Raw genomic sequence first — 15,680 nt, 5'->3', positions numbered from 1 at the left:
ATCCCTCCCATAGATATCTATCTATCTATCCCTCCCCTATCTATCCATCTATCTATCTATCTATCCCATATCTATCTATCTATCTATCTATCTATCTATCCCTCCCCTATCTATCCATCTATCTATCTATCTATCTATCTATCTATCTATCTATCTATCTATCTATCTATCCCTCCCCTATCTATCCATCTCTCTATCTATCTATCCCTCCCCTATCTATCTATCTATCTATCTATCTATCTATCTATCTATCTATCTATCCCTCCCCTATCTATCTATCCCTCTATCTATCTATCTATCTATCCCTCCCATAGATATCCATCTATCTATCTATCTATCCCTCATCTATCTATCTATCTATCTATCTATCTATCTATCTATCTATCCCTCCATCTATCCCTCCCCTATCTATCTATCTATCTATCTATCTATCTATCTATCCCTCCCATAGATTTCTATCTATCTATCTATCCCTCCCCTATCTATCACTCTATCTATCCCTCTATCTATCTATCTATCTATCTATCTATCTATCTATCTATCTATCTATCCCTCACATATCTATCTATTCATATACAGAATTGCTTTGTTATGAACCACTTGAAGTCCACGCTATAGCCGAAAGACAGCTACAGTGCAGGCTTAACCGCTTCAGCCCCTGAAAAATGTACCCCCCTTTCCTGACCAGAGCATTATTTTTGCGATTTGACACTGAGTCGCTTTAACTGACAATTGCGCGGTCGTGCGACCTTTTTATTTTTTGCGCTATAAACAAAAAAAGAGCGCCGATTTTGAAAAACAAAAACACACAATATTTTGCACTTTTTGCCATAATAAATATCCCCTTTTTTTTTTAAAAAAAAAAGCTAAATCTTTCTCAGTTTAAGCCGATATGTATTTTTCTACATATTTTTGGTAAAAGAAAAAACAAAAACAAAAAATTTGCCATTTTTGCGTACATTGATTGGTTTGCGCAAAAGTTATAGCGTCTACAAAATAGGGGATAGATTTATAGCATATTTATTTATTTGTTTATTTATTTTTTTACTAGTAATGGGGGCGATCTGCGATCCTTGACTGCGACATTATGGTGGACGCATCGGACAATTATGACATGTTTTTGGGACCACTGGCATTGATACAGTGATCAGTGGTATAAAAATGCACCGACTTCTGTATAAATGTCACTGGCAGTGAAGGGGTTAACCACTAGGGGGCGATCAAGGGGTTAACTGTGTTCCCTGGGAGGTGATTCTAACTGAAGGGGGGAGGAGACTGACTAGAGGAAGTGACGGATCGTGGTTCCTAGCTCATAGGAACACACGATCTGCCACTCCTGTCAGAACAGAGATTTGTGTGTTTTTACGCACACTTGTCCCTGTTCTGTGTCTCCTGCTCACAATCGCTCGTGGCCGGCGGTCATCTCAACCGTCGGCCACGAGCATCGGCACCCCCAGCTGTGCAGCGGGCGCACGTGCGCGCCTGCTATCCTGCCCCCGCGGGTCGACATATAGCTGCGACGGTTCACGCAGGGTAGCCAACCTGCCATAGTGTAACTGCGGCGGTTTGGTCAGGAAGTGGTTAATTTGCCGGGAGGGCGTCCATAGACGTGCTGCCCGCGTGCCCCACTCTGTGATCACTGGTCCCGGCCCTTTACCATGTGATCAGCTATCAGCCAATGATCGCCCCTGATGTTAACCCCTTCCTTACCAGTGTCATTAGTACAATAAGGCCGCGTACACACGCGGGGACTGTTCGCTGAAACTGTCCGCTGAAACCAAGTTTCAGCGGACAGTCCGCTCGTGTGTGGGCTTTCAGCGGACAGTTTCAGCGAACAGTCCGCTGAACAAGGTTTTTTGGAAATTCCGAAAAACTGTCCGCTGAAACCTTGTTTCAGCGGACAGTCCCCGCGTGTGTAGGCTTGTTCGCCGTACTAAGTTGCGCGCATGCTCAGAAAGGATTTACACGCCGAAGTTTGCATTGCAGTGTATAGGACGTCGAATTTTTCGTCCCGTCGTACGTGCCGCTCACGTCATCGCGCACGGTTTCAGCGGACTGTTCGTTCGTCGTGTGTGGGCAAGTTTCTTCATGCTAAGTTTGAGCGGACTGTTCGCTGAAACTGTTTGACGGACAAAGTTGGGCGAACAGTCCCCGCGTGTGTACGCGGCCTAACAGTGCGTATTTTTAGCACCGATCAATGTAATCTGACTGGTTACCAAAACAAGTGCGAAAAGTGTCAGTCAGGTGTCCGATTTGTTGCAGTCATGCTAAAAAAAAAGAAACGCGGATTGCTGCCATTACTAGTAAAAAAAAAAAAAAATTGCCATAAAAATATCATAGTTTGTAGGCGCGATAACGTTTGCACAAACAAATCAATATATGCTTATTGCGATTTTTTTTTTTTATACCAAAAATATGTAGAATACATATCGGCCTAAACTGAGGAAAAATTAGCCTTTTTTTTTTTCTTTAAATATTTATTATAGCAAAAACTACAAAATATTGTTTGTTTTTTTTTCAAAATTGTTGCTCTTTTTTTGTTTATCGCGCAAAAAGAAAAAAAAACGCAGCATATACCACCAAAAGAAAGCTCTATTTGTGGGAAAAAAAAGGACGTAAATTTTGTTTGGGTGCGACGCTTATTGGGATTTTTTTTTTTTTTTTTTAACCAAAAATATGTAGAAGAATACATATCGGCAAAAACTGAGGAAAAGTTAGCTTTTTTAAAAAAAAAAAAATTGGGATATTTATTATAGCAAAAAGTACAAAATATTATTATTTTTTTTTTTTTTCAAAATTGTTGCTCTTTTTTTGTTTATAGCGCAAAAAAAACAAAAAAACGCAGCAAATACCACCAAAAGAAAGCTCTATTTGTGGGAAAAAAAAGGACATCAATTTTGTTTGGGTGCAACACTTATTGGGATTTTTTTTTTTTTTTTTACCAAAAATATGTAGCAGAATACATATCGGCTTAAACTGATGAATACATTTGCTTTTTCATTTTTTTTTTTTTATTGGATGAGTAAAGTAAAAAATATATATATTTTATTTTTTTTCAAAATCGTCAGTTTTGTTTGTTTATAGTGCAAAAAACAAAACAAAAAAAAAAAACGCAGGTGATCAAATACCAAGAAAGCTCGTGGGAAAAAAGATAAAGGAGATCAATTTTATTTGGGTGCAACATCACATTTGTGACCTTCGTACACAATTCATGACCCGCTGAATGTTCTCCAACAAGTTGGCAGCTGGTCCGGTTATGGCCATGTAAAAGATGATGAGCAGGATGATGGTACTCGCTTCTAAGAGAGAGAGAGAGAGAGAGAATTTTTTTTTTAAATTAATACAACAAGACATTTTTTTTAGGACAAGAACTGGATTGCATGAAACGTCTGCACCATGCGACTGGGCATGCGACCTGCATTGGAGGCGTCATTAACTTAACATTGACCCCGTTGCCTTCTGGGACACACATGTCCCAAAAGGCAACAGGGCCACTCAACGAAGAGGAGGAAGCGCCGCGGAATAGGAAGAGGCAGATTAGGAAGACTGCCTAGCAAGAGTTTCAGGTAAGTACATTTTTTTTTCTTTTATTATTATTTTTATTTTTTTTAATGCATTTTTTTTTGGGTGGCCCTCCACTTTAAGGTGTCAAAATAAAAAAAGAGGAAGAAACGCACAAGAATGCATTGAAAACGTATAAAAATGATCGCGAAAGTGCATGGAAAAAATGCGTCGGTAATGCAGAAACTGCAGCGTGAAAAAGCCCCGAGTGTGGTAACGTACTGTCTTTGGGTTCATCTACACCAGGTGCTTTCCAGTGCGTTTCTGAAATCGCTTCTGGAACGCATGTGCGGTGTTCGCTGTGTATTCATATGGCCCTGAAGGATATCGACGCCCAAAACAGACAGTGATCACCATGTATTGCAATGGCCCTTTGTACTAGAGTTGCCACCTCATCCCTTTAAACCCGAACACATATGAATTACACGGGTTCCGAGGCTAATTTAATGCAGATGAGGCACCAAGCAGGGGCTGACTGACCATTCGGGCTCTCGGCCACTGCCCGAGGGCCCCATGCCACCAAGGGGCCCCATCAGGGTTGCCAGCCTCAATAAAACCAGGGTCAGTATGTAAAAATTTTTTTTTTTAAATCCCAAGATTATAGCTGTCCCGCTTCTCCAGTACCTATTCAGTGTGTTTATGTGTATTCTGTGTGTGTATATTGTGTGTGTGTGTATAATGTGTGGCCATAATCTATTGCCCGGGGGCCCATAATCTCCTATTGCCCGGGAGGCCCCTTAATCTCCTATTGTCCGGGGGCCCATAATCTCCTATTGCCCGGGAGGCCCCTTAATCTCCTATTGTCCGGGGGGCCCCTTAATCTCCTATTGTCCGGGGGGCCCCATAATCACCTATTGCCCGGGGGACCCATAATCTGCTATTACCGGGGGGCCCCATAATCTCTTATTGCCGGGGGCCCATAATCTCCTATTGCCGGGGGCCTATAATCTCCTCCTATTGCCTGGGGGCCCCATAATCTCCTATTGCCCGGGGGCCCCATAATCTCCTATTGCCTGGGGGCCCCATAATCTTCTATTGCCCGGGGCCCCATGAGTTTTCAGTGTGTGTGTGTGTGTGTGTGTGTGTGTGTGTGTATACTGTGTGGCCATAATCTATTACCTGGGGGCCCCATAATCTCCTATTGCCCAGGGGCCCCTTAATCTCCTATTGCCCGGGGGGCCCCATAATCTCCTATTGCCCAGGGGCCACCTAAATCCTCTATTGCCTGGGGGCCCCATAATCTCCTATTACCCAGGGGCCCCTTAATCTCCTATTGCCCGGGGGGCCCATAATCTCCTATTGCCTGGGGGCCCCATAAACTCCTATTGCCCGGGGGCCCCATAATCTTCTCCTATTGCCGGGGGCCCCATTTATCTCCTCCTATTGCCTGGGGGCCCCATAATCTCCTATTGATCGGGGGCCCCATAATCTCCTATTGCCCGGGGGCCCCATGAGTTTTCAGTGTATACTGTGTGTGTGTGTGTGTATACTGTGTGGCCATAATCTATTACCTGGGGGCCCCATAATCTCCTATTGCCCGGGAGGCCCCTTAATCTCCTATTGCCCAGGGGCCCCTTAATCTCCTATTGCCCGGAGGGCCCCATAATCTCCTATTGCCCGGGGGCCACCTAAATCCCCTATTGCCTGGGGGCCCCATAATCTCCTATTACCCGGGGGCCCCATAATCTCCTATTGCCAGGGGGGCCGTTAATCTCCTATTGCCTGGGGGGGCCCTTAATCTCCTACTGCCTGAGGGCCCCATAAACTCCTATTGCCCGGGGGCCCCATAATCTTCTCCTATTGCCTGGGGGCCCCATAATCTCCTCCTATTGCCTGGGGGCCCCATAATCTCCTATTGATCGGGGTCCCCAAAATCTCCTATTGCCCGGGGGCCCCATGAGTTTTCAGTGTATACTGTGTGTGTGTGTTTATACTGTGTGGCCATATTCTATTACCTGGGGGCTCCATAATCTCCTATTGCCCGGGAGGCCCCTTAATCTCCTATTGCCCAGGGGCCACCTAAATCCCCTATTGCCTGGGGACCCCATAATCTCCTATTGCCTGGGGGCCCCATAATCTCCTATTGCCCGGGGGGCCCCATAATCTCCTATTGCCCGGGGACCCCATAATCTTCTCCTATTGCCGGGGGCCCCATAATCTTCTCCTATTGCCTGGGGGGCCCCGTAATCTCCTATTGCCCGGGGGGCCCATAATCTCCTATTGCCCGGGTGGGGGCCCATAATCTCATATTGCCTGGGGGCCCCATAATCTCCTATTGCCCAGAGGCCCCATAATCTTCTATTGCCGGGGCCCCATAATCTTCTCCTATTGCCTGGGGGCCCCATAATCTCCTATTGCCCGGGGGCCCCATGAGTTTTCAGTCTGCCCCTGGCACCAAGTGAGATTAATTACCACCTTAATCAGCCCCAGAACCCGTGTAATTAATATGTGTTCAGAGGGATGAGGTGGCAACCCTACCCTGGTTCATACCAGTGCTTCTAACAGAAGTGCGACCTGCACCAGAATGCCTCAAAACGCATGAAAACGCACCAAAGTGCACATTGTCCTAATGAAAATAAAATGTTTTTAAGTCTCAAAACCCCAAAAAATAAAAAGAGGAAAAAAAATGCCACTGGAACTCTTAAAAACGCATCACGAAAACCCAAAACCTATTGAAGACTTCTAGAAACTCACCGGAAAAGAGATGGGGAATCATCAAGAAGACGGTGACCCGGATGTTGATGGAGAAGGCCATGCCAAAGCAGAGGAAGAAGCCCATGGCGATGGTGGAGTAGATGCCGAAATAGATGTTGTAGCTCTCGTAGAAGATCACCAGATAGCCGTAGATGCTGGTGATGACCAAGCCCATCAGAAACGCAAAGAAGCTGGATAGGAATTTGGCCCACCGGCCCCTCTCCTTCAGCCCTCCGGCTCTTTGATAGGTGCGGCTCATTTTTTTGGTCAGCTGTGCCTGCTCTGTGATGTCACTAGTGGGAGGAACCAATCACTGCGCAGGGAGACAGAGAGACAAGGTTGCTATAGCAACAGTGGCAATCGGGAGCTCCGAATATGAATCTGGCGAAAAACAAAACAAAAACAAAAAACATTAATCCCCTTCCTGTCCACAACAAATCTTTTCACTTTTCAAACACTTGTTCAATTCTGCAATTTTTTAAATAGAAAATAATATATTATGAAGTGTTCACCACTCACTGTTATCTCACATGTATATTATTATTTATTATTATTATTATTATTATTAAGTGTTCTTATAAAGCAGGCATGTCCAAAGTCCGGCCCAGCGGTCCGGTTTTGAACGGCCCGGCCGGTGTGCTGGGATGAGGCTGTCAGATGAGAGATCCCGGCACTGAGTGGAGTGCGGAGGAGTGCGCTGTGCTCTCTGCTTCCCCCTACAGTGCAGTACCAGCTGAATGAGGAAGCCGGAAGGTAGAGTACTGTGCTACAAGCTACATTTGTTTTAAAACGGCTTTATTTATGTGTGTATGTATGTCTGTATGTATGTGCATGCATGTATGTCTGTATGTATGTGTGTGTGCGCATGTATGTCTCTATGTATGTATGTCTGTATGTGTGTGTGCATGTATGTCTCTATGTATGTCTGTATGTAGGTATGTCTGTATGCATGTATGTATTTCTGTATGTATGTCTGTATGTATGTGCATGCATGTATGTCTGTATGTATGTGTGTGTGCGCATGTATGTCTCTATGTATGTATGTCTGTATGTGTGTGTGCATGTATGTCTGTATGTAGGTATGTCTGTATGCATGTATGTATTTCTGTATGTATGTCTGTATGCCTGTATGTATGTGTGTGCACGTATGTCTGTATGTATGTGTGTGTACGTATATATGCCTGTACATGTATGTCTGTATGTCTGTCTGTGCATGCATGTCTGTATGTACGTGTATGCATGTGTCTGTATGTATGTGTGTGTGCACATGTGTCTGTATGTATGTGTCTGTGTGTGCATGTATGTATGTGTATGCATGTGTCTGCATGTATGTATGTGCATGTGTCTGTATGTATGTGTGTACATGTGTCTGTATGTATGTCTGTATATATGTGTGTGCATGTGTCTGCATGTATGTGTGTGCATGTGTCTGTATGTATGTCTGTATGTATGTGTGTGCATGTGTCTGTATGTATGTCTGTATGTATGTGTGTGCATGTGTCTGTATGTATGTCTGTATATATGTGTGTGCATGTGTCTGTATGTATGTATGTATGTGTATGTGTAATTCCTGCCTCAAGTGGGATTGGTTCAGTCCTGGCAAGGGTTCCCCAGAAAATTGGTTCCGGAGTAGTGTTATAAGTAGTGTGATAATTAGGGGGCGGGGCATGCGGTTATAGGTGTGGCATAGAAAAAGGTAAAAATGTGTGGCATAGAAAAAGGTAAAAATGTGGCATCGCGTGCAGCGGCAAAATATGGGCGTGGTCTATGTGAAATAGTGGGCGTGGCTTGCATGGGGCGTGGCTCAAAGGGGTGTGGTTAGAGTCTGAGATGAATGCGGGATGGAGAGGTAAAGGGGGGGTGGAGAGACAGCAGCCCCCCGATCCTACACCACAATAGCAATATGTGTTTTCCAGAGTTTGACAATCAGCAGATAAAGATACTCCAAATACCCGGTGTTAGGGCTTCAATCATCCTGGCGCCATGATTGTTATGGTGTCAGGATGACTGAAGCGCATTATTTCTATTATTACATTGTAATATAAAATGAAATCATTCAACTCACCATAATGCAGAATCAGTGGGAGCCCTGAGCGCGTCACTAGCCACGTTGCCTGCCACCAGATGCCATCAGGTTTCCCAATTGGAGTCTGTCCTTACATCAGGTGCCCCATCAGAGGTACAGTGCCTTGCGAAAGTATTCGGCCCCCTTGAACTTTTCAACCTTTTGCCACATTTCAGGCTTCAAACATAAAGATATAACATTTTTATTGTTTGTGAAGAATCACCAACAAGTGGGACACAATTGTGAAGTGGAATGAAATCTATTGGATTTTTGAAACTTTTTTAACTAATAAAAAAAAGAAAAGTGGGGCGTGCAAAATTATGCGGCCCCCTTGCGTTAATACTTTGTAGAGCCACCTTTTGCTGCAATTACAGCTGCAAGTCGCTTGGGGTATGTCTCTATCAGTTTTGCACAGCGAGAGACTGAAATTCTTGCCCATTCTTCCTTGCAAAACAGCTGGAGCTCAGTGAGGTTGGATGGAGAGCGTTTGTGAACAGCACTTTTCAGCTCTTTCCACAGATTCTCGATTGGATTCAGGTCTGGAATTTGACTTGGCCATTCTAACACCTGGATACGTTGATTTGTGAACCATTCCTTTGTAGATTTTGCTGTATGTTTGGGATCATTGTCTTGTTGGAAGATAAATCTCCGTCCCAGTTTCAGGTCTTTTGCAGACTCCAACAGGTTTTCATCCAGAATGGTCCTGTATTTGGCTGCATCCATCTTCCCCTCAATTGTAACCATCTTCCCTGTCCCTGCTTAAGAAAAGCAGGCCCAAACCATGATGCTGCCACCACCATGTGTGACAGTGGGGATGGTGTGTTGAGGGGGATGAGCTGTGTTGCTTTTACGCCAAACATATCGTTTTGCATTGTGGGCAAAAAGTTTGATGTTGGTTTCATCTGACCAGAGCACCTTCTTCCACATGTTTGGTGTGTCTCCCAGGTGGCTTGTGGCAAACTTTAGACGAGACTTTTTATGGATATCTTTGAGAAATGGCTTTCTTCTTGCCACTCTTCCATAAAGGCCAGATTTGTGCAGTGTACGACTGATTGTTGTCCTATGGACAGACTCTCCCACCTCAGCTGTAGTTCTCTGCAGTTCATCCAGAGTGATCATGGGCCTCTTGGCTGCATCTCTGATCAGTCTTCTCCTTGTCTGAGCTGAAAGTTTAGAGGGACGGCCAGGTCTTGGTGGTAGATTTGCAGTGGTCTGATACTCCTTCCATTTCAAAATGATCGCTTGCACAGTGCTCCTTGGGATTTTTAAAGCTTGGGAAATCTTTTTGTATCCAAATCCGGCTTTAAACTTCTCCACAACAGTATTACGGACCTGCCTGGTGTGTTCCTTGGTCTTCATGATGCTCTCTGCGCTTTCAACAGAACCCTGAGACTATTACAGAGCAGGTGCATTTATACAGAGACTTGATTACACACAGGTGGATTCTATTTATCACCATCAGTCATTTAGGACAACATTGGATCATTCAGAGATCCTCGCTGAACTTCTGGAGCGTTTGCTGCACTGAAAGCAAAGGGGCCAAATAATTTTGCACGCACCACTATTCAGTTTTTTATTTGCTAAAAAAGTTTTAAAATATCCAATAGATTTCGTTCCACTTCACAATTGTGTCCCACTTGTTGGTGATTCTTCACAAAAAAATAACATTTTATATCTTTATGTTTGAAGCCTGAAATGTGGCAAAAGGTTGAAAAGTTCAAGGGGGCCGAATACTTTCGCAAGGCACTGTACCTTCCTCTCATCTGTGTCCATCAGCGGAGCCCCTCCTTACATCTGGTGCCCCTCTGACATCCACAGACCGCCCCCCCCACATCCACAGACTGGCCCCCACATACTCCAGACTGGCCCCCACATCTCCAGACCGCCCCCCCACATCCATAGACTGGCCCCCACATCCACAGACTGGCCCCCACATACTGCACAGACTGGCCCCCACACCCTGCACAAACTGCCCCCCACATCCACAGACTGGCCCCCACATACGGCCCCCACATCTCCAGACTGGCCCCCACATACTGCACAGACTGGCCACCACATCTCCAGACTGACCCCCACATACTGGCCCCCAACATTCAGACTGGCCCCCGACATCCAAAGACCGGCCCCCACATACTGCACAGACTGGCCCCCGACATCCACAGACTGGCCCCCGACATACCACTGGCCCTCGACATACCACTGGCTCCTGACATCTACGGACTGGCCCCTGACATCCACAGACTGGCCCCCACATCCACAGACTGGCCCCCACATACTGCACAGACTGGCCCCCACATACTGCACAGACTGGCCCCCAACATTCAGACTGGCCCCCGACATCCACAGACAGGCCCCCGACATACCACTGGCCCCCGACATCCCCAGACTGGCCCCCGACATCCCCAGACTGGCCCCCACATCCACAGACTGGCCCCCACATCCACAGACTGGACCCCACATCTCCAGACTGGCCCCCACATCCACAGACTGGCCCCCACATACTGCACAGACTGGCCCCCAACATTCAGACTGGCCCCCGACATCCACAGACTGACCCCTACATACTGCACAGACTGGCCCCCGACATCCACAGACTGGCCCCCGACATCCACAGACTGGCCCCCGACATACTACTGGTCCCCGACATCCACGGACTGGCCCCCGACATCCCCAGACTGGCCCCCACATCTCCAGACTGCCCCCCACATCCACAGACTGGCCCCCGACATCCCCAGACTGGCCCCTAACATACCACTGGCCCCCCACATCCACAGACTGGCCCCCAACATACCGCTGGCCCCCGACATCCACAGACTGGCCCCCGACATGCCGTCGTTGCCGCGCGGAGACTTTGAACTGTGGCGCCGCCCACTGCACTTCACACACACACACACACACACACACACACACACACTGGCAGCGGGGGTGGGCGGCTTTCTCTATTGAAGACCAACTTCTGGTCTTCTTAAAAATGGCAGCCGCCACGGATCTCTAGCGGCTAGTGGTGAAAAATGGGAAATTTGAATTTCCCGGGACAAGCCGAATTTCCCGGGACAAAATTAATTTGGGACAGATGTCCTAATCCCGGGAATGTCCTGGGAAATTTGGGACCATTGGCAACTATGTTCCTACCTCAAGTGGGATTGGTTCAGTCCTGGCAAGGGTTCCCCAGAAAATTGGTTCCTGCCTCATCCATTTGTGGTAGGAACCAATTTTCTGGGAAACCCCTGCCAGGACTGGGGAGGATGCATTTGTATATAATTTTTCTATGCGTGGCGGAAAACGAACCCATCCCCACCGTGAAACATGGTGGTGGCAGCATCATGTGGTGGGGATTCCTTTCTTCAGCAGGGACAGGGAAGCTGGAAGTTGATGGGAAGATGGATGGCGCCAAATACAGGGCAATCTTGGAACAAAATCTGTTAAAATCTGCAAAAGACTTGAGACTGGGGTGGAGGTTCATTTTATGCCACCTCTCAGTGCCCACCAGTGCCACCTCATCAGTTGTTACTTGTCCTGGGGGGAGGGGAGATTTTCATGAACTTACAACATGGGGATTACAGACACTATAATATTTATTATAATGAGATCTCCCCGGATTTCTCCCCCACAACTCTCCTCCCTCCGCTTCCTCTGAGCCCGATCCGTGTCAAATATAACGCAAGAAATACAGAAATTCATAAAGCAGCGGTCTACTTTTACTGACCCCCCCCCCCCCCCCGATCCCTTAGGGTTGGGTGTAGGATTGGGATATAGAGGACTCTCTGCCAGTCACTGATTTTCTATGGCAGAAATCCCCACACTGCCCCCTATAGTGCTGGGAACATACTGCAGCTTTCTTCAAGCCAAACCCGAATATTTTCACGGCGCATGGCAATTTTTTTTGTAGTACACGCTATAGGATTGTAAAATACCTTGGGTTACCCAAAAAGAGTAGTAATGAAGTGTGCTACAGTGTACAGTTGCTATAGCCCAGGGGTGTCCAAACTTTTTTCAAAGAGGGCCAGATTTGATGAACATGCGCGATGGCCGACCATTTTGCCTGACATTCTTTGAATCATTAAAATTCGGTCTAAGTGTGCTCGTTCGAACACTAATACACGGCCCAACAAGAATTCTCTTGCCTTTTTGGCTGTGTGTGATGACGAGATGAGCTCAGGCGTGTTATTTGGGTATACTGTATTTATTGCCGAATAAGAGGGAAGTTTCAGGAAAAAACCTTAAAATTTTAAATAAAAAACTGTGAAGCAAAATAAGGGTCAGTGCCCATCTGCGTGCCCACCATTGCTGGGAATGCAGCCCCCAGGATTGCCAGCAATGCACCCACCATTGCAAGGAATGCACCCACCATTAGCCAGGAATCAGTGACGTAACTAGAACCTTCAGGGCCCCGATGCAAGAAACCATGAAGGGCCCCCCTGAACTCCAGTCAGAGCCCTTCCCTCCGAGTCCGGCGGTGTAACTCCAGGACGTGGTCACAGGTATGACCTTTGTGAGCCCTGTAGTTCCACCACTGGTATCAGTAGTTTTTTTTAATTATTTTTCTTTACATTTTTAGGTGCCCCATTGGGGGACTGTCCCTAGGCAGGATGGGGTCCCCGTCCCCAGAAGAGATGAGGTCCTTTTCTCCAGGGCAGATGAAGTTACTGCCCCCAGGTGAGAAGGGGTCCCTGTCCCCAGGGGAGATGGGGGTCCCTGTCCCCATGTGAGAAGGGGGTCCCTGTCCCCAGGGGGAGATGGAGGGGGTATGTAATGGTATGTGGGGGATGGGGTCCTCTCACTCACCATGACCAAGCTGTAGGCCGCGCACTCATCCATGTTGGCCTGGGCTCCATCCAGTGTGCTGGACGGGTGATCAGCATATCTCCCAGAAAGACCTTTCATCATCTCTGTATGACGGGGGAGGAGGGGGGCTGGCAGACAAGCCTGCAGTGTCCTCCGGGGAGCCGGCTCTCATAGAGCTGCACTGCATCTGTGTGCTTAAAGTTTGTTTACCCGGGAGAAGTATGCAGTGCAGTGTGGGCCGGACTCGGGGGGGGGGGCGGTACTCTGGCTGGGGAGAAAAGACATCGGACTGAGCGGCAATGCATGGAGCAGGAGAGGGGTACTCTGAGGAGCCGGCCGAGGACACAGGTCATGCGGGGAATGCACAACTAAAGAGCAGACAGTGCGATAGTCGAGCATGGAGCTCTGCTAGTCACCAGCCACCCGTGTGCATGGTGCACTGGTACCCCTAGCTGCCTATACGGCTTCCGGCCATATGTAGAGGAGGCTGCATGGGCCCCCTGCATCACTGGGCCCAGTTGCAGTCGCGACTGCTGCACCCCCTATAGTTGCGCCCCTGCCAGGAATGCAGCCAACATTAGCCAGGAATGCAGCCGCCATTAGCCAGGATTTCACTCACTATTAGCCAGGAATGCAGCCACCATTAGTCAGGAATGCAGCCACCATTAGCCAGGAATGTACTTACCATTGCCATCAGTGCAGCCTTGGAGGGGACATGGAGGGGGCTGGACGAGCGCCAAAGAACAGGAGAATCTCCTGTTTACACAGTGGCCTCTTTAAGAGAAAGTCCCGCCTCCTTTGATGGACAGAACAGTCGTCCAATGGAGGAGATGGGACTTCCTATTACAGAGGCTGCCGTGTAAACAGGAAATACTCCTGTGTGCATGGCACTCGTACAGCCTCCTATCTCCAATGCAGCCAGACTATATATCTTTTGTGGCCCCCGGCACTGGGAGATCATTGGGGGCCACAAAAGATATATATGTTTAGATTACCAGGCAGGCCATTCAGAACCGGACTGCGGGCGGCGATTGGCCCGCGGGCCGGACTTTGGACATGCCTGCTATAGCCAAATTGCATTAAAAGTGGGGGAACTTAAAGGGGCATGATTAAATAAAACAAAAGCATTTAGTGTACCCATGAAATATGATTCGATTAATAAAAGAAATGTCAGTGAAAATAGCCTACCTTAAAAGTGGACACTGTCAGCCAGTAGAGCAGTGGACGGTGTCAGTAGGGCAGTAAATGGTGTCAGTAGGGCAGTGGACAGTGTCAGTAGAGCAGTAAATGGTGTCAGTAGGGCAGTGGACAGTGTCAGTAAGGCAGTAAATGGTGACAGTAGGGCAGTAAATGGTGTCATTAGAGCAGTGGACAGTGTCAGTAGAACAGTAAATGGTGTCAGTAGAGCAGTGGACAGTGTCAGTAGAACAGTAAATGGTGTCAGTAGAGCAGTGGACAGTGTCAGTAGAACAGTAAATGGTGTCAGTAGGGCAGTAAATGGTGTCAGTAGGGCAGTAAATGGTGTCAGTAGAGCAGTGGACAGTGTCAGTAGAGCAGTAACTGGTGTCAGTAGGGCAGTGGACAGTAAAAAAAATAAAAAATAAAAGTGCAGCGCTTAACCTCTGAATATAAATGTGACTTATTAAGAAAATTTATAAATTTTAGTAAAAAACTTAAATAATGGGGATCTAAATATTGTGAATCTAAATAATGTGAAAATCATTTAGTGAAAAATGCTTTAAAAAATCAATCATCAAATAAAAGACATTTGTCTGTGACTCAGATGTCTAATAAATTTGAAAAACAAAAACCAAAAATCAAAAAGTCAAAAGATGTATAATGGTGCAACACAGTGTAGAAGATATCCCATGTGAATGTACAACAAAAGTGTAGTGGATCTTGTTTGTTCAAACAAAAATAGTGCTTGACCACGTGGACCCTTCACCTCTGTAAATCAATAGTGAATGGAGGCTTACCAGATCACCGGTCGGTATGCGCAGATACGGACACATAGACGTTTCGATGCGGAAAGCCGGAAAACGACCCACTACTTCGAATATCTTGTAATCACCGAATCAGCTCGGATCCTCTCGTAAGTCGGTCTGCGCGGATGCGAACACGTAGGAGTTTCGATACAGGAAGCCGGAAGACAACCCACTCCTTCGAATGCCTCGTAGTCACCAAATCAGCTCTGATCCTCTCATAAAAAATAAAAAATAAAGGAATGCTAAAGCACAAAGGGTGAGCGTGGGTAGCCACGCTCACCCTTTGTGCTTTAGCATTAGTTTATTTTTTATTTTTTTTCTAGCAATTTGTTCATTTTTAACGATACGTTTACTTTCGTACGACTCGGTGGAGTCATTTTTTAGCGCTTAAACCATTCGGTTGAATAAGAATAAATTTGTTCAAACCTTACTACACGATTTGGCGCACTTTATTTTTTGTTTTTTGGTGATATGATGCTTCGAGGCTTATGAGAGGATCAGAGCTGATTTGGTGACTACAAGGCATCCGAAGGAGTGGGTTGTCTTCCGGCTTCCTGTATCGAAACTCCTACGTGTTCGCATCCTGCGCA

General features: G+C 46.7%; 1 long non-coding RNA gene across 1 annotated transcript; it reads right to left on the bottom strand.

Moving 5' to 3' along the window:
- Window positions 1–3,152: 3,152 nt before the first annotated feature.
- Window positions 3,153–6,319, bottom strand: LOC143973507 (uncharacterized). The gene is made up of 2 exons (XR_013272066.1): window positions 6,256–6,319; window positions 3,153–3,299 (listed from the first exon to the last, which is right to left on the bottom strand). It is a non-coding gene; the product is annotated as an uncharacterized LOC143973507 (long non-coding RNA).
- Window positions 6,320–15,680: the final 9,361 nt, after the last annotated feature.

This window comes from Lithobates pipiens, unplaced genomic scaffold (assembly GCF_037356315.1).
Source record: "Lithobates pipiens isolate NorthernLeopardFrog02 unplaced genomic scaffold, aLitPip1_a1.2 Scaffold_83, whole genome shotgun sequence".
Taxonomy (NCBI): Eukaryota; Metazoa; Chordata; class Amphibia; order Anura; family Ranidae; genus Lithobates; species Lithobates pipiens.
This window is presented reverse-complemented; position numbering and strand designations above follow the sequence as displayed.